This window comes from Prionailurus bengalensis, chromosome B3, assembly GCF_016509475.1.
Source record: "Prionailurus bengalensis isolate Pbe53 chromosome B3, Fcat_Pben_1.1_paternal_pri, whole genome shotgun sequence".
NCBI classification, from domain to species: domain Eukaryota; kingdom Metazoa; phylum Chordata; class Mammalia; order Carnivora; family Felidae; genus Prionailurus; species Prionailurus bengalensis.
The window spans coordinates 140,024,865-140,051,387 of NC_057355.1; the positions used below are offsets into that span (position 1 = coordinate 140,024,865).

Genomic DNA, 26,523 nt, shown 5'->3' on the forward strand with positions numbered 1-26,523 from the left:
TCATCACCATCATCTTCATCTTCATCATCATTATCATCAATATCATTTTCAAGATGAAGAAAAGAGGAAGGAGGAGACATTTTCCTAGGCCTTTAAAATTCCATCCACTTCTGACCTCAGAATAATCTATAATCATCAATCACTCTGTCATTACATCTAAAAGGACCTGTCTCTACTATTTTGGGACTCACCAGATTAGTTCAGTAGAGTAACTAGATCAATGTCTGTCCCCTTGTCTATGAAGCCTGGCAGAGCAACTTGCTCTTCTTTCTGTATTCTCACTGCACAGAGTACCCCTGTGCCAGCGGTCAGCCCTTACATTGTTCATCGTCCACTATGAGCAGCTGTAATTGATAGCAGGCTGAGTATGGAATCAAGGAGTTCTATTAGTCACCAGCAGTGACCTTGAACAAATCACTTCATTTCTCTGGGGCTTTGTCTCCTCACCTGGACACTGGGGATCATATTATTCACCTCTCAGGGTTAGTGGGGGTAGTTTTCCCAGCACATAGTAAGTGCTCATAAAGATCATAGCTACTAGAATTTGTAGACATGTCTGGGTTCCCCACTAGATTATAAATTTAGTAAGGACACTGCCTGGCACATGGTAGATGCTCAAAAGTCCTTGCTAAAATAGAAACAATGGCTATGGGCACCTGGAATGAAATAAGGCATCAAAACCAGGGGCAAGGTAGTCAGAAGACTGTTGTACACATTCTACTCTTCCCTACTCTCCCTTTTTCTTCCTCCCAGGAGGTAATATTTCCTTGGATTGTTGTTAGGTTGCCTACATTGAGTAATGACACCCTAGCAGCTTTGTTCTAGCTAGATCAAAGCCCTCTTAGACATTACCTTGTCTCCTTCCCAACAGCCTAAGAAGGCAGAGAACTGGTTGGTCCAGGGTGATTATTCCCATTCTGTGGATGAAAACAACAAGGACTAGGACTCATGAACTGACTGATGAGCAGAACCAGCGAGTGCTGGGCAGCCTGCCAGGGCAATGTTGCCTCTTGGTGATTATTATATTTGTTTGAACTTCACAGACCTTTTCCACCATGGTGTAGCCAATACCAACATTCTCTGTATTCCTCCAAGTGCCCTATTCTATTGTTACTGTGCCTTTGTGCTAGGGTTACCAGAGCTGGGGGGGCTCCTGGAAGTAAAAAAGGGCGATCTGGGGCCTGACTATCTGGCAAATCAATACTGATCCAATGCATAGATTTTTGGCTGGTCTGCCCTTGCTAGAAAGTTGGAAAATTTTTATTCATTGAGCTGAACCCACTCATGGGTCACCCTGCTTTATCTGTGATGTTCTGCTAGCCAGGAATCCCATTAGCTGACTATGATAGCCTCTTGTACTCTACTCCTGAACTGAAAATATTTCTTTATTAGAAGTTTCCTAATGTTCTGGGCCTATGCATAAAGGGGCAGTCAAAACAGTACTTAGTAGATTCAGGGGGCCTGGAATAAGTTAAACTCTTTGAGATATTTTTTTCCTCATTAAGAATTGAAATAATGTACGTGAAAAAGCACAGTGCCTAATACATGATAGAGGCTCCTTAAGCATTAATTAAACCAGAATCCCCAGAGTTCCCAGAGGTTAGCTTATTTATTCCCTGACTCAGAGTAAGTGCTCAGTAAACATTTGTTTGAACTGTAGGTGTTTTTGCATATATGGCAGGGCTATATTCATGGACCTTTCCTGTCTAGTTCAATTCTTTTTAAAATCTTTAAAAAAATATTTATTTATGTTTTGGGGAGAGCACAAGTGGGGGAGGAGGAGCAGACAGAGGGGGATAGAAGATCTGGAGTGGGACCTGTGCTGACAGGTGGACAGTAGCAAGCCCGATGTAGGGCTCGAACTCATGAACTGTGAAAACATGACCTGAGCTGAAGTCGGATGCTCAACAGACTGAGCCACCCAGGTGCCCCCTCTCTACTTCAGTTCTTAAGTTTTAAAACCTGGTCATAGCAATTTCTCACTGGTCAACTTTCTACACATCCCTGATCTTTTTTTTTAATTTTTATGTTTTATTTTATATTTGAGAGAGAGAGAGAGAGAGAGAGAGAGAGAGAGAGAGAGAGAAAGCACAAGCAGGGGAGGGGCAGAGAGACAGAGACAGAATCTGAAGCAGACTCCAGGCTCTGAGCTGTCAGCACAGAGCCTGACGCGGGGCTTGAACTCACGAACCATGAGATCATCACCTGAACCCAAGTCCGATGTTTAATTGGCTGAGCCACCCAGACACCCCTGATCTTAATACCAAGCTATCAACTCATCAAATTCATTGAGAGTCTCCTATGTCCCAGGGGTGTATTCCCATCTACAACATTTCACAGAGACATGCTGTCTCTGTGACGGCAGCTTGGACTGGTCTCCTGCCATGCTCTCCATTGGTAGGACATCTCAGCATGTGTGGACGGTGTGGGAGGTTTGGCAACTGCCTTGGAACACAGCTACATTTAAGTAGCATTTAACAGTAAGCCACCCAACTGAGGGTGATGTAACCATGAGCTCAAGAATAAATATATTCCATTCTCACCTTGGAATCCTCCATGCACTGCTGCTGACTTAATTGTGCTTTAAGGCCAGCCGATTGTCAACCCAGTAGGGACAGTTCTTCCATACACGTATAGTAAGGTTGGGGAAACACAGTCACCATGTGACAGTTAAATCCTGTTCCAAGTCCTCTTTGTGCACGTGTGAGTGCGCGTGCCTGTGTGTGTGCAGAGTGTCTTTTTCTCAATGGATTCTGGACACGTTGTCTTGCTGGCGAATTCCACACCCATGAGACGTGTGAATCATGAGACCTCTTTGCTGACAAATGTTCATCGTGGTGTTATTATTTGCAGATCTGAGGCACAAAGGGAACGAGCTATCTTTGCAAGTTGGAGGGGAGGGCCAGAGAGCAGTGACCTTCAGCTGAGGGACCCAGTTTACTGGAGGTGACCTTGCCAAGAAGGATCCAGGGGAATACCTATCTTCACTAACGACCCTCCTCACCAATACCCGTCTGCCTATGGCTTTGGTGATTTTGAGCTAGAACATTGTTTCAGTCGGCAGTAAGCTTACAGCCCCAGGGGTGATGGAGGCTTAGACAATTTACTGTGAATACAAAGGAAACCATGGCATAAGAGAATTATAGAGGAGACGCTACAGAGGTTGGGTAGACATTGAAGTAGGCTTTGAAAGATAGGATTTAGATGTATGACAATCAGTGGGCAGAATAATATTAATACTATCTACTATTTACTGAGCATCTACTGTGTGAAAAGCACTGTCTATGGATTATTTTATTTAATCCTGACAAACAGCTCGCAAGACTCACAGGGGTTATAACTTGCCTTAGGTCACAAATCTACAAAGTGAAAGAGCTAGGGTTTGCACTCCGGGCTGTTTGCTCTCAGACCCAGGCGAGAGTACACTGAACCACGCTGCCAGGGGACCAGTCTTCCTGGGTGGTGGCGCAGAAGGTGGCAGAAGGCAAGCGCCAGGAGGCAGAGAAGACCCACAGCTAATGGGACTACAGGGCTTCTTTTACATCCAACCCTTTGTCAACACACTTATTTAATAAACAAGTTACTGAGAACAGTGCGAACAATATTTATCTCGGTTTCAACAACGCCGAAGAGCACATCAGCGGATCAGGACCGACTCGAACGCAGGAAACCACCCTTCCCGGAAGCCCAGGAGGGCAGAAGGACCCGGATCGCACAGTGCCTGGGAAAGACTTCATTTCCCAGCATGCAGCGGGAGGGCCGGCCCACAGCTCCCGGCATGCCTGGGGAGGCGGTGCGGGCCACCGCGGGCTCCGCCCTGCTCCGCGGCTGCCCCGCCTCTGCCTCTCGCCCCGAGCCAATGGGAAGGCTCCATACTGCAGGGTGTGACGGGGCCGGCGCCGCAGAGGAGTTGCAAGTCGGCGAAAGCGGCGGGAAGTTCGTACAGTGCAGAAGGCAACGCGTCTACGGCTCGGGGTAGGGAGGCCGCGGGCCGCGAGCGCCGGCGCCGAGTGGGGGGCCGCGGAGGGGCGGTCGGGGGCCGGGCCGGCGCGGGGCGGCCGGGCAGCCGTGACCTCGGGCGGCGCCGCGCGGGCGTCCCTTCCTGCCTGCCTCCCTCAGGCCCAGCCGCCGCCGGGGTTTCCTGCACCTGCCAAGCCGGCCCCCCAGGCCTAGCGGCACGTTCTCGCGCGGCCGGACGTGCCTCGCGTCCTGGGCGCTCCGGGCCCGGTGTCAGGGCCGGGGGTCGCGTGCTAGCAAGGACCGACGAGGTCCTTCTGGCATCGTGAAGTTCACATTCTGGAGAGGAAACACCGAATAAAAAGCAGACACTACAGTTTGCAGACCCTGAAAAGTTCCCTTGAAACGAGGACAGGCGATTGTAGTAGGCCAGAGTGATGGGGGTGAAGGAGGGCATCCAGAGGAGGTGACGTTTGATTTAGGAACTGAGAGTGGAGAAGGAGACTGCCCGCCTCCCCCCCCCCCCCCCCCCAGGATAGCACTCCAGGCCCGGGAACTTTAGGGTGGGGGGCTGTCCCCTTACTAATCTGTCCGTGTCCGGGTGAGGCCCGGTAAGAGCTTGCCCTGGAGGGCATGGTGCCAGGCGGTGGACTCCCTGGGTCGTTTTGTAAGGGATCTTCGTATTCCTCTGACAGTTCCTTCTCTGTTCTCTGTCCCTGGACGCCACAGTGACACCCTTTACTGATGCAACTTTATTCGAGGCAGCGAATAGTTTTTTTCCCAGCGCCGAAATAGTTTGTGGCTCTGGTCTCTAAACTCTTCGGTGATGTAGGTGATTCTACGAACAGCTGCAGAGTCATTGGGTTGGGAGCCCGAGAGAGGGGGACGCTCGATTCCTGTTGAGACCGTCCATGTTTCTAACTTCTTTTCTGTCGAGTCACTCGTTACTGTTTTTCTGTGTATCGACTCTTCCTTTCCCTCCCCCACCTCCCTTTCTTGGAACAATTTGGAAATACCACCCCAGTAGAGGTGGCAGTTTTTGGGAACTGTTTAAGAACCTCATTAATGCTTTTTCTTTCCTCTCCCTCCCTCCCTTCTTCCTCTCCCTCCCTCCCTTCTTCCTCTCCCTCCTTCCCTGCTTCCTTCTCTGTCTCTTTCTTTCTAACTGGAATTGCCTATCTGTTGAGTCCGAATTCACAAGAGGGGGGAAAATGTCACCATTTATTTTTCGGAGATCAGAATCGAGACACCTTTTAATGACACGCTGAGCAAGTCTTTGGGGAGAATGTAGCCTACAATTTTGAAGCCATTTCAGAGGGAAGCAAGGGTTCTTTACACAATCATTTTAGATTATGCTGTTGAAAATGATATGTAGTAATTAGAATTAAATTTCTGGGTAGATAAGGTTATGTTCATTTACCCATAGAAGGGAATGTAACTTAAGTAGTCATTAATAATAGCTTTCTCTGCTGAAACGATCCCAGATGGTATTCACTGTGCACCTACCTCAACATTGCTGATCTGATTGTGTTTTTATTGTTTAAATTTTTTTTTTTTTAACATTTATTTATTTTTGAGACAGAGCATGAACGGGGGAGGGGCAGAGAGAGAGGGAGACACAGAATCGGAAGCAGGCTCCAGGCTCTGAGCCATCAGCCCAGAGCCCGACGCGGGGCTCGAACTCACGGACTGTGAGATCGTGACCTGAGCCGAAGTCAGACGCTCAACCGACTGAGCCACCCAGGCGCCCCCTGATTGTGTTTTTAAACAGTAAAGCAACTTGAATTTAATAACAAAAAAAACTGGTATTAGGTATCACTGTAAATTTAGTACTAATATCGAGTACAGATGTTAGGTTTATAGTGTAATGGCTTCTTCTTATGTTTAGTACTGCAAAAATTATGAGAGGGTGTATGTTAAACAAATGCGGTAATGGAGTAGAGTGTCAAACATAGAATCTGGCATATAGTAAGCTAGTAAGTGCCCAGGAAGTGGTTCTATGCAAAGCTTAGGCTAAGTTTTATTCCAGGATGCAAGTGTATATATAAGAACAGCAGTGCATTCAAAATGTTGACAGACCCTAAAATTTGTTACATAGGTCCCCCTTTTTTTTTTTTGTAGTTGAGAACTAATGTGAGATAATGGTAAATATGTAAGTGAATGCCTTACATGTCTGGAAAAGAAAAAAATAAGATTCTTATTTTGACAACTATATATTTTTGCCCTGACGTTCTCCCAAATAAGATACAGTGTACAACGCATAGAATTTTGATTTGCAAAATAAAATTTTGAAAGGATTTTTGATTTGAAAAAGAAAACTTCCTGGAAATGAGGCAAAGCTTTAACATTTGCCTTCTATCAAATGAAGGATGAGCCCTGAATTTATGCGGATGTGCAGATGCTGGTATCTCCACGGATCAGGCAGCTAACCTAAGGGGAATTAAGTGCTGCCTCTGTGTGTGTGGGTGAGGCTGTCATGAAGATTGGTCTTGGTGGGTTATGAGAATGGGTTGGTAACGGAATAGGACTGGAGGACATTTTTCGGGCTGGTAGGCTATTTTCTGTGTTTGCCGAGGTTATTTTTCAGGGTGAACAGAAACGGACTCCTTTATTCACAGGATACCGCGCCTGACTTGTAGATGTCAGGAAGTGTGCTAGGTACCGTGTGTTCTTGCAGTTGTAGTGTTTGTAGATAAAATTTAGAAAAGACGGAATTTTTAATAAGGGCACAAGATTAATTTAGAAAGGTGATAGAATCCTGACAGAGCACCCGACAGAGTAGGTAGGATATGTTTGTAGTCTAGGATGCGTTTGGCCCCTTTGACCGAAATTCCTGAGAATATGTTCCTGCTTGGCCTTATAAGCGAAGAGGGCTGTGCTCTTTAATCTTTCCCCACTTTGGCTCCTGAATACCCTTAAATACCTGGCATTTTGAAGTTGCTGTTTTGGAGTCATTTCATGCGCTTTCCTAATTGTTCCTGCCCCGCCTCTCCCGATGTTGTCTCACATCTCTGCACTCAAACCAAGCAGTCTGCTACTCTTGTCCTGGGTGACCTATGGGCAGCCCTTTCAGAAAGGAATGCTTTCTGGAGAGCCCAGAGAGGGCTTAGGTGTGCCCCTGCCTCCTACTAAGACTTCGATTTTTAATACTCATCAATAAATACCAATGGCAAGAAACTACCTTATAGTGGCATTCTCCAGTAGATTTATTAAGAATTTTATTAGCCACAGCATCTTGGTTAACTTGGAAAAACACAGTGTGAGTCATATTATTTCTTTAGTCTTCATGTAAATACCTGAATTTTGATGATTCTTTGCAATAACTGCTGTCTCTCTATGGGTTTCTGGCCCATTGGATGGGAACCAGTTCTCTAGGATTCGAAAACTTGGATCCAGTACAAACTGACCGATACTTAGGATGAACATTAAACATGTACACACAGGAAGATGTTTATCAATAAAGTCATATACATTAAGAGGGATGTTGTAGTAGGTGGAGTCATATAATTGCATGGTTATTAGCTGGAGATTTAGGAGTGCTCTGTCATACACTTTTTAAACAAATAGCATACTTTATTGGAAGGACACATTTTCTTATGGACCTCACTATCCAGTTGGTCCCACAAGGGACTGAGAACTGGAAAGTCATTAGGAACAAGGGCAGCACCCCTGTTCCCCACTCTTGGGGGTGTTCTAGTTCTTTCTGTGCATTTATTTCATGTCTTTGCAGACCGGCTGTCGTGCTGCTGTTTGCATGTGGATGCCTGGTCCACAGCTAACTCCTTGTTTCAAGAACCCAAAAGAGACTCCATTATCCATTTAATTGTCAGTTATACTTAAAATTTTTAAAAATCAGGAAGTTAGAAATCTTCTAGCCAAGATAACTATAGCTTTATTTCAGATTAATTGCTTTCTCCAGTTTTGCCAAGTAACAGCTGAACAAATGCCATTGTTTGATGATACTATGTATAAATGCACTGTGATCACATATCACAATACTGAGAGCTGGAAAGTGCTGTTAAACCTTTAGTTTCTGTAAGCTATGTCTGGAATCCATAGAAACAGAAACTTTTATTGTTGGCATTATTGCATCTTTTCACTTCTTATTGCAGTTTACTATATAATAAGGCAACAGATATCAACAAAGAGATCATATCTAAGTATAAATTCTTTATTAGAGATAATAAGAAAAAGTCTTTGGGAATCCAGATAAACGTTTTAAAAACTAGTTTCTTAAAAACTAAGCTCAGGTTATAACATTTAAGAGGCTTAATCTTACTGGTTTTTCAGGCCTTCAGAAAACTTTTGTTTTTATTTTTTACAGTTTGTTTCTTTTGAGAGAAAGAGAGAGAGAGAGAGAGAGAGAGAGAGCATGCACATGAGTGAGTTGGGGACGGGCAGAGAGAGAGAGACTCCCAAGCAGGCTCTGCGGCATTGGTAGTGTGAAGCCTGATGCTGGGCTCGAACTCGTGAACTGTGAGGTCATGACCTGAGCCGAAGTCAGATGCCCAACAGACTGAGCCACCCACGTGCCCCTGTTATTTTTATCTTAGGAGCACGAGCAGTGGAGACGGGTAAGGGGAGAGAGATGCTCAGCACGGAGCCTGAGGTGGGGTTTAATCCCACAACCCAGGGATCATAACCTGAGCCAAACTGCTCAACCGACTGAGCCACCCAGGTACTCCTGTTTCGGCAGTTTCTTAAAGAGCTAAATGGACGCTTAACAGTTGTACTCTTGGGTGTATATGAAAACGTATTCATACAAAGACCTGTACATGAATGTTTGTAACAGCCTTGTTTGTAATAGCCCCAGCCCGAAAACAACCCCATCCATCTTCAGTGGGTAAATATGGTTAAATAAAATGTGGTCTAGCCATATAATGCAACACCATTCATAATAAGGAGGAACAAGATTATCTACATGTAACAATTTGGGTGGGGCTTATGGGCCTGGTACTGAGTGAAAAAAGCCAATCTCAAAGGTCTGTGTGAGGGTATGAAGTTGTTTATATAGCATTATTGAAATGATAAAATTGTAGAAATGGGGACCAGATCAGTGTCTGTGGGGTTAGGGCGGGGGCGGGGGCGGGGGTGGTGTAACTACAAAGGGGTAGGACAGAGGAGTTTCTATGTAGTGACAATTCTGTTTCTTGATGGTTGCACAAATCTTTACAAATGATAAGATGTTCTAGGACTATGCGTACATGCGTAAAAAGGCTGTAAAAACTGAAATGTGAATAAGTAGCTTGATTACTAACATGGTATTGATGGTAAACCAATAATATGGCATTAATATGGTAAATTTCCTAGTTTTGATATAGTACTCTGCTTGTCTACTGTATGGGCTGGACCACATTTCATGTAACCATTAACCCAGTGAAGGACACGTGGATTGTTTCTAGTGTTTGTCTTTGACACACAAAGCTGCTAGGAACGTGCCTGTTCAGGTTTTCTTCTTTTCCTTGATTTGAGTATAGTTGACACACATTCGTTTCAGGTATATCAAGCTGTGTAGCTCCCATCTGCGGATACATCTCTGTTACATTATTGACCGTATTCCTGACCCTGTGCCGTTTATTCCCGTGACTTACTCGTTCCGTGGCCGGAAGCCTGTATTCACGTACAGGTTTTAGTGTGACTAGGAGTTTCTATTCTTATAGGATTAAGTGCCCAGGAGTGTGAACGTTGGGTCATGGGGTTAAGTGTATGTTTCCCTTAAGAAACTGCCAAGGGCCCGTTTTCCATCGCTGTCGTCACTGTGGGAGGTGCGGCTACGCCACCTTCCCGCCGGCGTTTGGCGTTGGCAGTAGTTCTTATGTTAGCCGCGACAGTAGGTGTGCAGGAGGGATCTCGTCATGGCTTCAGTTTGCAGCTCCCTGGTGGCGAGTGGTGAACATTCTTCTATCTTCTTTGGTGACTCGTCTGTTCCTACCTTTTGCCCATTTTGTGGCTGGATTGTGTATTTCCTTCTTGTTGAGTTCAGAGCGTCCTTTGTATATTCTGGATACAAGTGCTTTGCCAGGTACGTGATTTGTAAACATATTCTCTCAGCCTGTGGCTTGTCTTTCCGTCTGTGACACTAGTGTCTTTTGTGGCCCCAAGGTCTTTAATTTGAGGAAGTCCAACTTACTGACATATGGATTGTGTTTTTGGTGTCATGCATGTGTCAGAACTCTAATCCTAGGTCAGAAGGATGCTTACAATTTTATGCCTTACGTTTAGATCTGTGATCCACTTTAGGTTAATTTCGGCACAGGATATGAAGTTTAGGTCTTGTATCTTTTCCTTTTGCCTGTGGATTTCCAACTTTTCCAAAACCGTTTATTGAAAAGACTACCCTTGCTCAGTTGAATCATATTTTAACTTCATAAAAAATCAGTTGGCCACACTGTAAGTTGCATATCAAAATGAAGGTAGGAAGTGAGTGAGCAGTGAAGTGTGAAAATTAATACAGGTTTAGGAAAGTATGATACGGCTTGAGTCTTGAAAAAAATATGTATGGGGCTCCTGGGTGGCTCGGTCGGTTAAGTGTCTGACTTCGGCTCAGGTCATGATCTCATGGTTTGTGGGCTCGAGCCCCACGTCGGGCTCTGTGCTGACAGCTCAGAGCCCGGAGCCTGCTTCGGATTCTGCATCTCCCTCTCTCTCTGCCCCTCCCCTGCTTGTGCTCTGTCTCTCTCTGTCTCAAAAAAAACCCAAAAAACAAAAACAAAACATTAAAAAATAAAAAAAAAAGTATGTATGGATTTGAGAGGAAGTGGGCACATGTTTTAGAGAATGGCATGAGCAAAGGCAAGTCCTAGAAAATTAAGAACTGGCTGTTTCAGGGAGCAGGCGTGTGAAGGGGAGGAGGAGGATAAAGTAAGGCTAGTTGCTTCAGGAGTGTGGAAAGCTCTTGGCTAGATTATAGAGTTCATAAACAGTTTCATTTGCTGCTGCAGGTTCTTGAGCAGGAAAATTATATGATAGAAATGACATTTGGAGAGGTTGTTGTAGGCCCTATGTAGCAGTGACAAGGTTTGCAGGATGAACAGGGTATAACCATGGCCCTAAACTTAGCGCTTCGTGTTACAGATGCCTACTGGAAAGCTCAAAAAATGGTGAAATGTCAGAATATTAAGTCCGTAGTATTTCCTAGAAGAATCATGGTAGATTTCAGACTTTTGCCGCTGTCTTCAGTGATGGACACAGAGAACTCTGCCGGACTTCCAAACTCTTAATGCTACTTTTAGTACACTTTACATGTGGGAAGAAGAGTAGTTTCTTTTCCTTTCTTTTCTTTTTTTAATGTTTATTTATTTATTTTGAGAGAGAGAGTAGAGGGGGGAAGGCACAGAGAGAGGGAGAGAGAGAATCCCAAGCAGGCTCTGCATTGTCAGCATAGGGCCCAAAGCGGTGTTCGAACCCACAGACCGTGAGATCATGACGTGAGCGGAAATCAAGAGTCAGATATGTAACTGACCGAGCGACCCAGGCGCCCCAAGAGGAGTAGTTTCTGTTGACTCATTGTTGATGTTTCTTATCAAGCTTAACGGTCCAAGACATGAGCAACTGAAATGTGAATGCATAAGGAGTTAATAAATTGGTCCAATGAGGCAAGTTAATGGCATTGACTTTATCGTGGCACAGGAGAGACTTGGGTTTTTCAGTCAGTTGTCCTGATGCTTGTATGTGAAGAACTGTGCAGAGAAGGAGGGCCAGCTCTTGAAAATTACTGAGCACCAATGAGGAACAGTGATTCCCATTGCAGCATTAGGGGTTAGGCTTGGGCCAGAATCTGGAAGAACTTCCAGACAAGAAGAGCATTAGATGCTTCATGCAAGTGATCCAAACGATCTGTAAGGACGAAATAGGAACCTGCATGCACTTTGGGAACATCTTGCTTTAGTCAGGGGAAGTGCCAGGGACGGGCCATGTGTCATAATTTATTAACTTGTGACCTAAATTACTCAGTTTTTGTTTTCTTAGCGCCCACTTCATTTCTTGATTTCTTTCTCTTAACAAATTCATACTCCCCCCCCCCGCCCCCCATCTGTGGGAATCTCTTGGTTTCTGCTTTCTTTTGTATATTTAAAAGATTATCGTGGCTACCGATTAGACTTATGTCATTTAAAAAATAATCACCCAACAAACAGAACTTCTTTCATGTCAGACAGACTGCTAAATATCAATGCATTTCTGCTTTCTTACTTAGAACATGGCAGAAGCATGTCATTCCATTTTTTTAAACAAGGAGGACTTCTTGAGCAAGGATTTTCTGCCTAAGAGATCACCATGACGTGTGTTAATCAAAGATTGGCAGCGTGAGAAGCTTTAGCCCAACTGTTTATTTGTCTTCAAAGTACCTTTCCTGTTTGATTGAATTTCTTTGGTCAGATTCTTTTCCACTAGTCTAGATCTTTTTCCCACTGAAATGTTGAGATTGACCAAGAATGTTTCATTTGTGATTGCAACCCTTCAGTATCATTACGGAGTTGTTTTTTTTTTTTTTTTTTTTTTCCCTTCTTCTTCTGCAGAAGAGCAGGCTCTTACAGTGCTATGCAAGCTGCCCATTTAAAACTATCATTGCTTGGCACCTATGCCCTAGTGACAGTTTGACCAACATGTGAGCAGGCACACTGCCATCCTGCCAGATGGGCGTGAGTGTAGGCAGCCAAGAAACCATGTATCTGCATCTAGTGTATTTGTTAAGGGCAGGATTCCCAGTCGGGGATGTTCAAACGTCTGTCCATCCTGAGCTTTCACGCCTATGGATAAAGGGATGTCATCATTAATTTCAGCTTCTGACTGAGATTCCATGGGCATATAAGAGCTTCTTGGCTCTTACAGAAGTAGGCAATTGGGGACAATCAGGATAATTGTTCTCTCCTTCATCACAGGACTACTTCAGATAATCCTTTCCACTTTCTTCTAGGCAGCTAGGTTTGCAGTGAGTACAGACCTGATCAGATATTGTCCCAGTTCTAGAATATGTGCTTATCCATTTGTTTTGTGGAGTACAAAAGCTTTGAAAGTCGTTTAATGTTTGTACTTTGGACCACGATGTATGTAATAGAAGTCAGGTAGATAGATCTGAGTTCAAATATGAACCGCTGCGTGACATTAGGGCAGCCTAATTTTGCCATCACATCAAGTTAAATAATACCTATCTCAGGGTGGCTGTGAGAATGAACTGTGAGATGTGGATCTGAATTACTCAGTATAGTGTCTGGCCCACAGTAAGTGCTCAGTAAACATTTATCATCATCACTGCTATCATTGTTGCTTTAATATACTTGAGGGTATTTTTCTCTGGAGAATTATTGGAAACAGGACATCTTTTTTCAGCTCATCTCCCACCACTTTTGAAAGTCATGTATTGGGGGGCGCCTGGGTGGCTCAGTCGGTTAAGCGTCTGACTTCAGCTCAGGTCATGATCTCACAGTCTGTGAGTTTGAGCTCCCCCGTTGGACTCTGTGCTGACAGCTCAGAGCCTGGAGCCTGTTTCAGATTCTGTGTCTCCCTCTCTCTCTGACCCTCCCCCGTTCATGCTCTGTCTCTCTCTGTCTCAAAAATAAAATAAACGTTAAAACAAAAAAAGAAAGAAAGTCATGTATTGGATATTAGCATATTGTCTGGTCTATAATAGAATGCTTCCAGTGACCGGGAACGCACTACTGCCTGAGCAGGTGGGACTAGTGACATTTTAGAGGGGTCATTCTTGGTTGGGAGAGGGGGTTCTCTGAATTGTAGGATGTTCACCAGCATCCCTGGCTATGAGGACAAAAATCATCCCAGGTTGAGAATCACTGCTGTAGAGACAGCCTATCCTGTTTTTAATAAAGTTTTGACTCTTAGCAAGTTTTTTCTTACATTGAATGGAAGTCGTCTTTATTATTTCTCCTACGCCATTTTCTGTCTTTTGGAGACACTTAGAACAAGCTGAATCTCTCTTCTATATAATGTCCTCTGGAATACTCAGATGGTCATCAGTCTTCTTGACTTCATTAGCTATTCCTTACAAGGCATGATTTCATGTCCTTTTACCACATTGGTGGCTTTCCTTTGATTTAATTCCATTTTCAAGCTGTAGTGTTTAGGATTGAATTAGGATTGTAGTGCTTTGGATGTAGCATTTTTCTTCCATAAGTATAGGGAAGAATAGTGCCTTTCTTCTACATACTGTATTCTTATTATCAGCTCTAATAGCTTTGGTGATTACATCATACACTGCTGTATCTAAGCCTGTTGTGTCTAAGTTTTATCTTTTTCAAACTCAGGCATTAGTTTTGCGGTCCAACATGGGAGCTTGGGCTTATCCTGTTAAATTTCTTTTCGTGGGATTTAGCTAACTGCAATCTTAATTTGTGGTTGACTCTGAACTTTCTGTTAGAACAAGTAGGTGATGATGCCATCAACTGAGATTGAAGATACAGCAGAAATGGCTGTGTGTGTGTGCATGTGTGTGTGCGTGTGTGCAAATGCAGATTGAAAAGAGGATTGAAGATGGAAGCCCGGGGAACCCCAACATTAAGAGGCATCTGGGGAGATGAGAAGGAAAAAAGGAGACCAAGGGAGGGGTGGGCAGAAGGCAGGATGGAAATGAGAGGAGAGTCTCGGAGGCTGGAGTGACTGTGAGAAGTACTGAGGTAGATCCTTGGACATGAACTGAGTAGGACACGGTCTGCTTTCCCTGCTCGTGTGTGTTTGCCCCATCATTTTACTGTTCAGTTAATGGGACTACCTGGTCACTTATGCCTGAAAAACGGTGTCATTTTTCATGTGTCCTTCACATTTTTGTGTCTATTTGAGTTACCAACTTCTACTAATTAAAAAAAAAAAAAAAAGTTTTTTTTTTCCTGAAGTATAATACACATACTGAAAAAGAGCACAAATATTAAGGATCTAGCTCATTGATTTTTTTTTTTTTTAACAAAGTGAACACACTAAAATTACCACCACCAAGAGCAAGACAGTCGCTCTCCCAGCGCTCTAGATGCCCCCCTTGTGCCCCTTTCCAGTAATTACTCCCACCCAGGGTAACCACTATTCTGACTTCTATAACCATAGCTTAGTTTTGCCTGGTAAATGAAATTATACCCTATATATTATGCCTTATACATTAGTCCTTTTTACCAAGCTTTCTAAATTTAGCATTGTGTCTGAGGTTCATCAAGATTGTTGCATATAGTTTGTTTTTTTAATAGGTCTGTTGTTCTGCTTATCTGTTACTGCATAACACATTAGTTTTGGTTATTAATTACTGTATAACACACTACTCCAGCCTTAGTGGGGTAAAACAGCAACCATTTTATTGGCTCATGGATTTTGTGGGTTAGGAATTTGGTGGGCGTAGCTTGTCCCTGTTCTACAGTGGCTGGGGTTTAGAATCATTTAGAGGATCCTTCACTCACATATATGGTGCCTCGACTGGGATGTCTTTTTTTTTTTTTAATTTTTTTTTTTCAACGTTTATTTATTTTTGGGACAGAGAGAGACAGAGCATGAACGGGGAAGGGACAGAGAGAGAGGGAGACACAGAATCGGAAACAGGCTCCAGGCTCTGAGCCATCAGCCCAGAGCCCGACGCGGGGCTCGAACTCACGGACCGCGAGATCGTGACCTGGCTGAAGTCGGATGCTTAAGCGACTGCGCCACCCAGGCGCCCCTCGACTGGGATGTCTTAAAGACAGTCATCTGGGATTATGGACCACAGCAGGGGACCTAAGTGTAGGATTCTCCACTAGGTCTTGGGTTTTCACAGCATGTTGGCTGGGTTCCCAGAAGATGCTTCCAGAGAATGACTTATCCTTGAAAGTCACATAATGTCACTTCTGCTATACTGTTGGTTGAAATAGATACGAGCCTGCCTGAATTCAAGAGTAGGGAACATTGACCTCACGTCTTTCTGGAGAGGTGTCAAAATTTGTGACTATTTCTAAAAACCATCACAAATTATATACCACAATTTTATCGTAAATGGATTTGAGTAGTGTCTACTTTGGAGCAGTTACGACTAATGCTGTTGTAATCATTCTTGTTCATATCTTTTGGTTCACATATATATTCATTTTAGTTGAGTATACATATGAGAGCAGAATTGTTGGTCAGAGCGTGTGTGTCGGCAGCTTTGATAGATAGATGGTGCCAGTTTTCCAAAGTGGTTGTACCATTTTATACCCTCAGCTAACAAGGTGTGTGAGATCTAGTTGCTCTGCAGTCTTGCCTCTACTTGGACTGTCAGTTAAACATTTAGAATTTTGAGAGGGCACCTGGATGGCTTAGTTGGTTGAGTGTCCAACTTTGGCTCAGGTCATGATCTCACGGCTCATGAGTGTGAGCCCTGCATCGGGCTCTGTGCTGACGGCTTAGAGCCTGGAGTCCGCTTCATATTCTGTGTCTCCCTCTCTTTGCCCCTCCCCTGCTTGCACACTGTCTCTCTTTCTCAAACGTAAATGACCATTAAAAAAAAAATTAAAAAAAAAACCATTTGGAATTTTCTTTAACCATTCCGTGGTTGTGTACAAGTTATCAGTGTGATTTTAATTGGCATTTCCTTGATAAATGATTTGAACATCTTTTCATACACTTGTTAGTTATTTGATTATCCCATGTAGCAGAGTGCCTGTTCAAGTCTTTTGCCCATTTTTGACAAATTGGGTTGTTTTCTTCTTATTGGAATATTGGAGTCTGTATATATTCTGGATATGAATCCTGTGTGCAGTATATGAATTGTAAAAATCTCTTCTTGTCCTGTGACGTGCCATTTCACTCTTGTAATGTGTCTTTTGATGAACTGAAATTCTAAATTTTAATTACATCTTACCAATATTTTCATTTATGATTAGTGTCTTTTGTGACCTGTTTAAGAAGCTTTTGCTACTCCACGGTCATGAAGATTGGTTTTTACGTTGTCTTCTACTGGCTTTATTATTTTACCTTTCATAATTAGGTCTGAGTCTCCAGAAATTGATTTTTGTGTGCTGTGAGGTAGAGAGGTCAAGATTCTGCTTCCGTATATGGTTATCCATACGGAATACAGGATATGGTTATCCATATCCACCCCATATATGGTTATCCATACAAGTAGTAGAGGATAGCATTGGGTGAGGTGAACACAAGCTGGGAGTTAGGGTTCCTGTATATCCAGCCTTAACCTATTTTTCATGAACCTTCTGAACTTGGGCTTGTTATTAAACCCTCTGGCCTCAGCTTCATCTGTAAAAGGAAGGACTTGAATGAACTGTGTTTTGATTTTCAGTCTGACTGTGGTTTGTTAGATCATTCTATCTAGTGTTACAGTTTTATTTAGGCTTGTTAGACTCTTCTTAGATCTGGATTCTAAGGTAGTCATTATATGTCTCAGCTTTATGCTCTCACCAGTTATGATGAGCATGCTATTTAGATCTTCATCTAAGCTACTGATGAAAGGTAGATTTTTTTTTTTTTTTTTAATCACATTGGCAAGTCACTGCCCAAACTTGGTCTTCTGATCTTCTTGGTATGCTTTGTCCCCTGCCAGGAACTCATTATTGTTTTAGTAAGCCATGGTTCAGGACACCAGTTCCATTTTTGAAAGCCATTTGCATATATTATTCCTTGCGTTTGTCCCTTACTGCGGTTGCCTACTTGAACTTCTGAGTCACAGATACAGTGTAGAGTTTCATGAATCGGCAGAAGTCGTTCATGACCAGTGAGTTCTAATCTCGACAGAGTCTCCTTGCATCTTGCAGATGTGCTCCAGGAAAGTGGTATACCTTTCAATATCAGGTTTACGCACCTATAATTGTGCCCTAAGTAGAGTCGTCAGGAACCACCCAGATGACATAACAGGAAATCTGTCGTTTGCTGGTTCCTTTGTGTTCTTAGAGGCCTGCTTTAGGGTGACCTCTAGCCTTCTTTCAGAAGGTATAGTTTTGTTTCCATGGAACACTGTAACTCTCGTATAGCTATTGTTCCTTCCTTTATTATCCTTGATCCCACATTTTTCTTCTCATTGACTTTTTTTTATTAACTTTTTTTTGAGTTTACTTATTTATTTTGAGAGAGACAGCATGCGTGCACGTGCACGCTCTCAGGGGAGGAGCAAAGAGAGGGGGAGAGAATCCCAAGCAGTCTCTGCCGCCAGTGCAGAGCCCGATGCTGGGCTCGAACTCACGAACCGCGAGATCATGACCTGAACCGAAATCAAGAGTCGGACGCTTAACCTCCCCCTTGTCGTTAACTTTTTAAGACGCCTTTATTGAGATCTGGTTCAGATATCGGATTCACTCATTTCAGGAGCATTGTTCAGTGGTTTTCAGCATCTCCACAGGATTGCAGCTGTCACCATAATCTGACCGTACAATGTTTTCATCGGCCTTAAAGCAAAGCTCCCACCCATGAGCAGTCGCTGTCCTTTCTCTCTTCACCCCCCACAGCCCTAAGAAACCTCTAGTCTGCTTTTGTCTCTATAAATTGACCTATTCGGGAAATCTTACCTAATGGGGATTGTAAAATATGGGCTCTTTTGTAACAGGCTTCTTTCACCCGGTATGGTGTGTTCAAGGTCCGTCCATGTTGTAGCAGGCATCAGTGTTTCCTTTCTTCCTGTTGCTGAATGATACCCTGTTGTATGGATAGCCCACATTTGTGTATCCATTCATCTGTTGAAGGACATCGGAGTTGTTTCCATATTTTGACTATTGTGAACAATACTGCTGTGAACATTTATGTACGAGTTTTTGTGTGAACGTATGCTTTTATTGCTCTTAAGTATGTACCTATGAGTAGAATTGCTGTGTCGTAAGGTAACTCGCCGTTTAACTTTTTGAAGAACTGCCCAATTATTTTCCAGAGTTGGATGCACCATTTTACATTTTCACTAGCGTGGGATGAGAGTTCACAGTCTCCAGGTCCTCCAGATCCTCACCAGTACTCGCTGTTGTTTTTTTTTGTTTGTTTGTCCCTTAGGGACTGTGAAGTGGTGTCGCATTGTACTTTCGATTTTTATTTCCCTAATGACTAATGCGGTCAAGCACTTTCTTGTGCTGTTGGCCATTTCTCCATCGGTTTTGGTGAAAGGTCTTCCTAAATCCTTTGCCCATTTTTAAATTGGGTTGTCTTTTTATTATTTAGAGTTCATTAGCCTCTTAACGTTCAGTTTCATTTATTTTCAAGCAGCAACATTTTTGGCCCTGGTCTTCTCTCCTTTGTTTTTCTTTCATTTTTGTTTGGGGGACCATTCATCCTTTCTTGTAGTTAGGCGAAGGGGTTAAGAGGGTTTTCAGGCCTTTTGCGTTCTCTTGGCAACAGCTTCCCTTGGCAACCTACGTATGGAATACCTTAGGCTGGAAAATGCACATCTCCTGATCATCGGGATAGATCCTTTATAGTTCATACTGGTTCTAAAATGAGGCAGGCTTCTTTCCCCAGAAATCGGTAGGTGAAAACACCTGCCTGAGATTTTAATCCCAGTCATTTTACAGGTGAGGAAAAAAGACCTGGATAAGTTGGAGCACGTCCACGTTCACAGCAGGTAGACCTGGTTCATGGCTTTAAATCAGCCCGTTCTAAGAAAAATCTGTTGGTTTCTCGTCAAGTGACAGATTCACGTTAGGCCTGGGATACCAGGGTTAGACAGGGTCGCTAAGTTCCAGATTCTCACAAAATATGTCAAAAGAGAGTGACATATATGCAATTAATGGTAATATAGTGTCACAGTGCTGTGAAATGTGGGCAAAGTTGTAGAGTCTAGTGCTGTTAACACCACTCAGTGTTGAAATTTTCACTTGACTTTCCTTTGCATTGTAGGCAAAATTAGATTTCTGAGTAGTTGATTTTGTCTAGACCATTTAGTAAGGAATGGTAACACTGCCGTCATTCACATGCTGAGATTGCAGAAGAAACTAACTTCAGAATGTTTGGGGTTTTATACGGCACCTGAAGATAGTCTCATCAAGTACACGGTTTTTATACGTAATTATTAACTATTTTTTCAGATATCCTGCAGTGGCTTATTATATCATTTTCCCCTAAATTTGTATCAATATTTTACACTAGAAAAGACAGTTAAAACCTTCTTTATGGAGATCTTTACATCAGTGACTTATTTCTTTTTTTGTCCTTTTGGTCTTTGGAAGTCATTCTTTTTATTCGACAGTTAGGCTGTGTATTTATAGTAACGTGTGAATATATTTCTGTTTTATCTTTAATGCTGTTTTTTAAAAATGTTTATTTATTTTGAGAGACAGAGCTTGCGTGAGCGCGTGTGTTCACGCGAGTGATGGAGGGACAGAGGGAGAGGGAGACGGAGAATCCCACACAGGCTCCATGAGTATCAGTGCAGAGCCTGACATGGGGACCTGAGTCGAAATCAAGAGTCAGATGCGTAACCAACTGAGCCACCCAGGTGTCCCTTTAATACTGTTTTAATGGCATTTGTGATAGTATTATATTGTAGTATTAAAGCAAATATTTTACCACCTTAAGACTTCTTGTTTCACAAATGATTGGTTATGCAGTATGTGCTCTCTTTTAATGCTTGTAGTAAATAACAACAAGGCATTTATTTTTGCGGAAACTGTATTTTCCATACATGTCTTTTGAATCTTGGTCCTGCTAACTTAACTGGTTGCGAAAGCCATGGCCAAATGGTTCAACTTGCCTTATTCCTGGTTTTGTTATATGAAGTCAATATGATGCCACCTAGGTTTTATGGGTATTCTTAGAGTTAGAGATAATGTGTTTAAATTAGCCAACATAGAGCCTGCCATTAGTACTACTAATGACTGTAGTACACTTCTGCTATATGTTAGTTCATTCATGTATAAGAGCTGTTACTAATGCTTGATTTATTCTTCCTGGTATGGATTCAGTCGCATACATTTGTACTCATTTAGGATTATTTGGGCAAAAATAAGTGATTACATTCATGTTAAGAAGTTCACGTCAATATTTGCTTTCATTTAATAGTCTTTCAGACTGTATTGCTCTTTAAAGGCTGACCTAGTCTTTACAGCAAAACGTAAAGGTACGGTCTTGTCTGCAGAGGTGGGCATTCAGAGTTCCTTTTCTTCATGGTCCACTGCTGTGCTCTTAACATGAGGCGATTGCTTGGGTGGATCCTCCTGTTAAAGGAAGGGAGTGCAGGTGGATTCCAAAGTTACAACACTGGAAAGAGCTACTTGGTATTTTATCTAATACAAGCTCTTTTATTATTCATCAAGAATTCTTTAAAAATGTTTTAACTGAAAACTAACATGCACACAATAAGAAATCTAGACAACATAAGAGGATAAAGGATGGCAACTAAACCTCCTATCACAAAGGTAACTTTTGCTACTAATTGATTATATACTGTACCAGTGATATGCTATATATACACATGTACTTCGTTGCACAACTCCCCGAGGGTGCTGATCATATTTATGCAAGCATATGTAGCATACGTTTTTCACTTAACTATATTTTGGAGACTGTTCCATAGTGATGTATATGGGTTTATCTCTTTTTTTTAAATTGCATATGACTTCATTCTGTGGATATGCTGTCATTATTTCCCTTCTGATGTAAATTAGGCATGTCTCTAGTCTTTTGTTATTGTATTTTGTGGCAGTGAATATCCATGTACAAGTTAACCTTAAAACAAGTTATTCTACTAGCAAAAATGGATTCATTCAGGAATTACGGCATTGTAATTTGGGACGAGCAAACTGTGGCAAAACCAGAGGCTAGTCCGACAAACAAAGGAGAGGAACGTTATTTTACGAAGAAAGAGGAAGTTGGGAGAGATTGTTTGAGAAAGAGTCTGTTGGAAAGAAGCAAGAGTTGAGGGTGATGAGGTTTCTCACCGGCTGAGCTGCAGGGGTGATCTATTTCTTGTGGGAGATGCAGTGTATTTCTTTCCCTCTTGGGGCCTGTAATTGATGACTCTTTTCTGTTGGCCCTTCTTCTGCCGGGTCTGTCATTGACACCTGTTCCTGTGAATGATGTTGGGTGGTATGGCTCCTCCTTCTGTCCCCCTACTCCACTTTAGTGAGGTTTTCTCTCGGTTGATTGTCACCTACATTTGACAGGATGTGAGTATACCTATAGGACAAATTGCTAGAAGTGGACTTACTCAGCCGTAGGGCGTGTGCATTTACAATTTTGGTAGCTAATGCTAAACTGATGGGCCTTTTTTTTCGTATTCTTACCAACCCAGTGCATTTTCTAACTCTTTGAGTTTGGATAATCTGGTAGCTTAAAAATGCGATTTTCATTATACATAAAGTGTCACTGTAGTTTCACTTTGCATTTTGTTGATAAATGAAGCTGGGCCTATATGCTGTGATCTGCAGGATGTAGTGTCAGTGAAAGAAATCATGGCGACGAACAGGGTATATAATCTTTTACCTATTAACCTCAGAAGCCAGTGATGTAGATAAATGTATTTTATTTGTTTACAAGAGAAAAAAGGAAGGGAAAACTAAAAACTAACAAAAGCAGCCACACGGAGGGAAAGGCGTGGAAGGGGCAGAGATGGAAGGTAGACTTCTGAGCACTCCCCGTGTGGTTTGGTTTTGGGGTGCGGATGTTTTACAAAACCGTGAACACTCAGAAGAGAAGAAATGTGTGTCAGTTAAACACTCAGGTTAGTGTCTGGAACTAAGAATTTTAACACACGAGAATAGAGACAAAGAAAGTCAAAGAAGTTAAGCGAAAAACCATGTAATCCCAAATTTGGACAGGAAATATCAGTATAAACCTGTGATGCGTTTTCTCTCTCAAAAGAATTCTAGCTTTGTTCACTCAGAGGACCTGGAAATAATGACAACCAGGGGCCAGTCAATATTCTAGAGCTCAGATTTTGGTCCCTGATCCATTCCCACTAAAAGGAGACAGGCTCTCTGCAGAAGGGATTGATTTTAGGTTTGGGGCAAGAAAATGTGCATGAGGACCCCGGAGCATTTTGTGTTAGAAAGCAGGGAAAATATCCCAGACTGTTGGGGTTGTTTCAGAAGGGCACACAACTCGAAGGGCTTCCAGGGTTTAGCACGGGGTTTAGCACAGGCCCAGGCTTCAGAAGCTGGCCTGATGTTCACAGGCCATGTTGTTCTCCAGTTAAATGTGAGCAGTTTTACAGAATACCTCAGACGGGGTTTCATGCAGGTTATGATAAAACGGAACCAAGCACAAAGCCAAGGTCTCTGTGCCATCCACAAAATACTAACCAGAAGGAGTGATGGCCGCTTTTTCACCGGTTACAGCCTCATCTTCATTCTAAGTCTCCCCTCCCTGAGATAAGATTTATTGAAATACCCATGCATAGAATGACATCCAATTTAGGGAAACTCCTGCTTCCTGAGACCCTCCCCCAAATTACCCAATCAAAGCCGAAATCCCATAGTAGATTGTTTTTAACATTCTTAGAGACACCCTAGTGCTCCGTGTGGAATGTGCTCTCCTGGCTGGTTTAACTGTAGATGTGTTTCTGGGGTTCTTTCACTGAGGGGCACTGACACCAGATGGTAGAACAATTTGTGCAACAACAGTAACAAAAAATACAGGAAACACATTCAGTGATACTAAAGGGCCGCAATCAGCAAAATTTCACAAAATGGGAAATTTTACAAGACAGACGACTAGGGAAGTAAAAGAGAGGGGTGGCATTTGTCCTTTAAAAGATTCAAAGACACATCAGCCAGAGGCAGCAGCTAAAAAATCAGCTGTAAGGTGATATTTCTTTTCTTTTCTTTTTTTTTTTAATGTTTGTTTATTTTGAGAGAGAGTGTGAGCAGGGGAGGGGCAGAGAGAGAGAGGGAAAGAGAGAATCTCAAGCAGGCTCCGTGCTGTCAGCACGGAGCCCGATGTGAGGCTCGAACTCACAAACCCCAAGATCATGACCTGAGCAGAAACCGAGTCAGACGCTTAACTGACTGAGCCACCCAGGCACCCCATAAGGAGATATTTCTCGAGACAATTGGGGAGTTTTGAACAGTTCTTACTAGAAGATATTAAGGGATGGTTATTAATTTTGTTAGATGTGATGATGGTATTTAAGTGACTGTATTTTTTTTTTTTAATGTTTATTTTTGAGACAGAGAGAGACAGAGCATGAACGGGGGAGGGGCAGAGAGAGAGGGAGACACAGAATCGGAAGCAGGCTCCAGGCTCTGGGCCATCAGCCCAGAGCACAAACCGTGAGATCGTGACCTGAGCTGAAGTCGGACGCTCAACCGACTGAGCCACCCAGGCGCCCCTAAGTGACTGTATTTTTAAAAGTACCTGTTAGAAAAATTTGCACATGGGGGCACCTGGGTGGCTCAGTCGGTTAAGCGTCCGACTTCAGCTCAGGTCATGATCTCACGGTCCGTGAGTTCGAGCCCCGCGTCGGGCTCTGGGCTGATGGCTCAGAGCCTGGAGCCTGCTTCAGATTCTGTGTCTCCCTCTCTCTCTGCCCCTCCCCTGCTCATGCTCTGTCTCTCTCTGTCTCAAAAATAAATAAAAACATTAAAAAAAAAAAAAAAAGAAAAATTTGCACATGAAATGATCGGATGTGTGGGGTTTGCTTTAAAACCGTCTAGAGGGGCGAGTGGATTGGGGATACAGAAGAGGCAGGTTGGCTGTGTGTTGATAATTGTTGGACAGGGTGACATGGACGTGGGAGTTCATTTTACCACTTTTCTACTTTGTACATATCTGGAAATTTCCCTGATATAAGAAGAGTGTTTCTGAAAGCCTTTTGTCTTTCTTTTCTGTGAATTTCTGTCTCCAGAAATTCGCAATGTGTCCATTTTTCTGTTGGGCTTTCGTGTTGTTTTTTTTTTTTTTCTCTTAGGAATCTTTAAATACTGAGAAAATTAGCCTCTTGTCATGTTTTGTAGATGGTTTTCATTTGTCTTTTGGGTTTATGTTCTCTTTAACCTGTGGAGAGTTTTAAATTTTGTCAAATGTATCAGTTTTCTTTATGGCTTGACTTTTCTTTTGTTGTCTAGGAAAACCTGGTCTCCGAGCTTTAAAAAGAATTTTTCTCTTATGTTTCCATGAAGAATTTTTTTAATGACTGTAGTACACTTCTGCTATACTTCGGTCATCCTAAATTCCTTTCGGTGTATTTAGAGATTTTTCTCCCCTTGAGCCCTGCCGCAAGAATACATAAGGAACAATGTTGTTCGGTTGCTAGCCTGTGTAGATTTAAACCTGAACACGCAGACAATTAACTGTAAACAAAGCCTGGTAGTTAATTTTGCCCCCCAGTAGAACTATTGGGAAATCTATCCAAAATTGCCAAAATATGCTAAATGTTGTATAAACATATTAACAGTATAGTTCAACATTCCCAATTTTAGAACAGTTTTAGTGTGTGCTTTACATAGAGAAGCATTCCTTTTGGCTCCTTTCGGAGGGTGACCTCCCTTTGAAGTTAGCATCTCCAGGCTTTTCCCCTCTTAGATGCTGTACCTGCAGAGCAGGAAGTTTCCAGTGTGTGCTGTCTGTAGGACGAATGAATGTTACTGTAATGTCTTCACGGTTGGTTCCTGGAGACCTGTTAGGACTCCAGGGATGGATCGATCTTCTAACCATCACAACTGAAGTCAGAAAGAGAGGTGCCCCGCGAGACCTCACAGGATCCTTCCTCTTTGTGGGGAAGTGGTTGCGGTGAGGCGTCCTGGTTTTATGTTTGAGATCGGACCATACTGTGTATTCTCAGTTGAAACATTAATTCCGCAATCAGTGCTTCTCCTTTAGAACTTTTAGAAATCCTTTAAAGGAAATAAAAATCGAGGAAGTGCACTTGATACTGTATTTTGAACAGTTTATTCACTCTACCAAAAAATGTCACAGTGGAACATTAATCAGTTTCCCAGTACAAGTAAAAAACATTCTGACCTGGAAGAAATTGTTTTCTTCTCCGAAGATACCCACTTTCTTTTTCAGACTTGGAAGCGTGAGTCTTCACCTAGTTCTTTCCAGCGTAGGTGTGAAAACCTGACTAGCGTGACAATTGCTTCCAGAGATTGTGTCGCAGCTGAGTTTAGCTTCATGTTCTTCAGGAGTAATCCTGTGATTTTATAGGGTCATTATCTCTGGGAGTTTACTTCGTATATGCTCATGGATTGTTGTGGTATCCTTGACTCGTGTTTTGTCGATGTCACTACAGATACCATACAGCTGTGAATGTTTTCCCTACTTTTATTCATATGCCTGGTTCTCAGAGTGAGACCAGGGGACTACTTGATTGGGTGTCCCTAATAGGAACTCACAGTTAAGCTTCCTGTGTCGCAGGTTTTTACATTAAATGGTATTGGTAATAAGTATATTTTTATTCTACGGATATCCTTACAGTTCAGTCTCAACAATAGGATTTGCGGGGACGGAAGAAGTATGTATATGAAGACCCTTGGTATTATCGGGAAGAGGCTCTATAAATTCAACATGCTGTATTTTATTTTTCAGATGATCTCTTAGCAGTAATCAAATGCATTAATCAACTTGTGATTAGCTGGCTCATTTGTAAGAGAATTGTCTTTAAATATATTGCTTTCAGATTGTTCCTGATGTAATTTAGCAAAAGAGGTGATGAAGTTCTTTGTTGACCGATTATCTCTTGTTTGATTTTATTCT

At 42.7% G+C, this 26,523-nt stretch overlaps 1 protein-coding gene across 4 annotated transcripts in view; it reads left to right on the forward strand.

Annotated features, from left to right (window-relative positions):
• Nucleotides 1-3,856: 3,856 nt before the first annotated feature.
• Nucleotides 3,857-26,523, forward strand: part of VRK1 (VRK serine/threonine kinase 1) — a 77,600-nt gene continuing 54,933 nt past the window's right edge. For all 4 annotated transcript variants that reach the window (XM_043556992.1, XM_043556993.1, XM_043556991.1 and 1 more), the window contains exon 1: nucleotides 3,857-3,975. The gene's annotated coding sequence lies outside the window, so the exon portion shown is untranslated. The remainder of the gene's footprint in view (nucleotides 3,976-26,523) is intronic.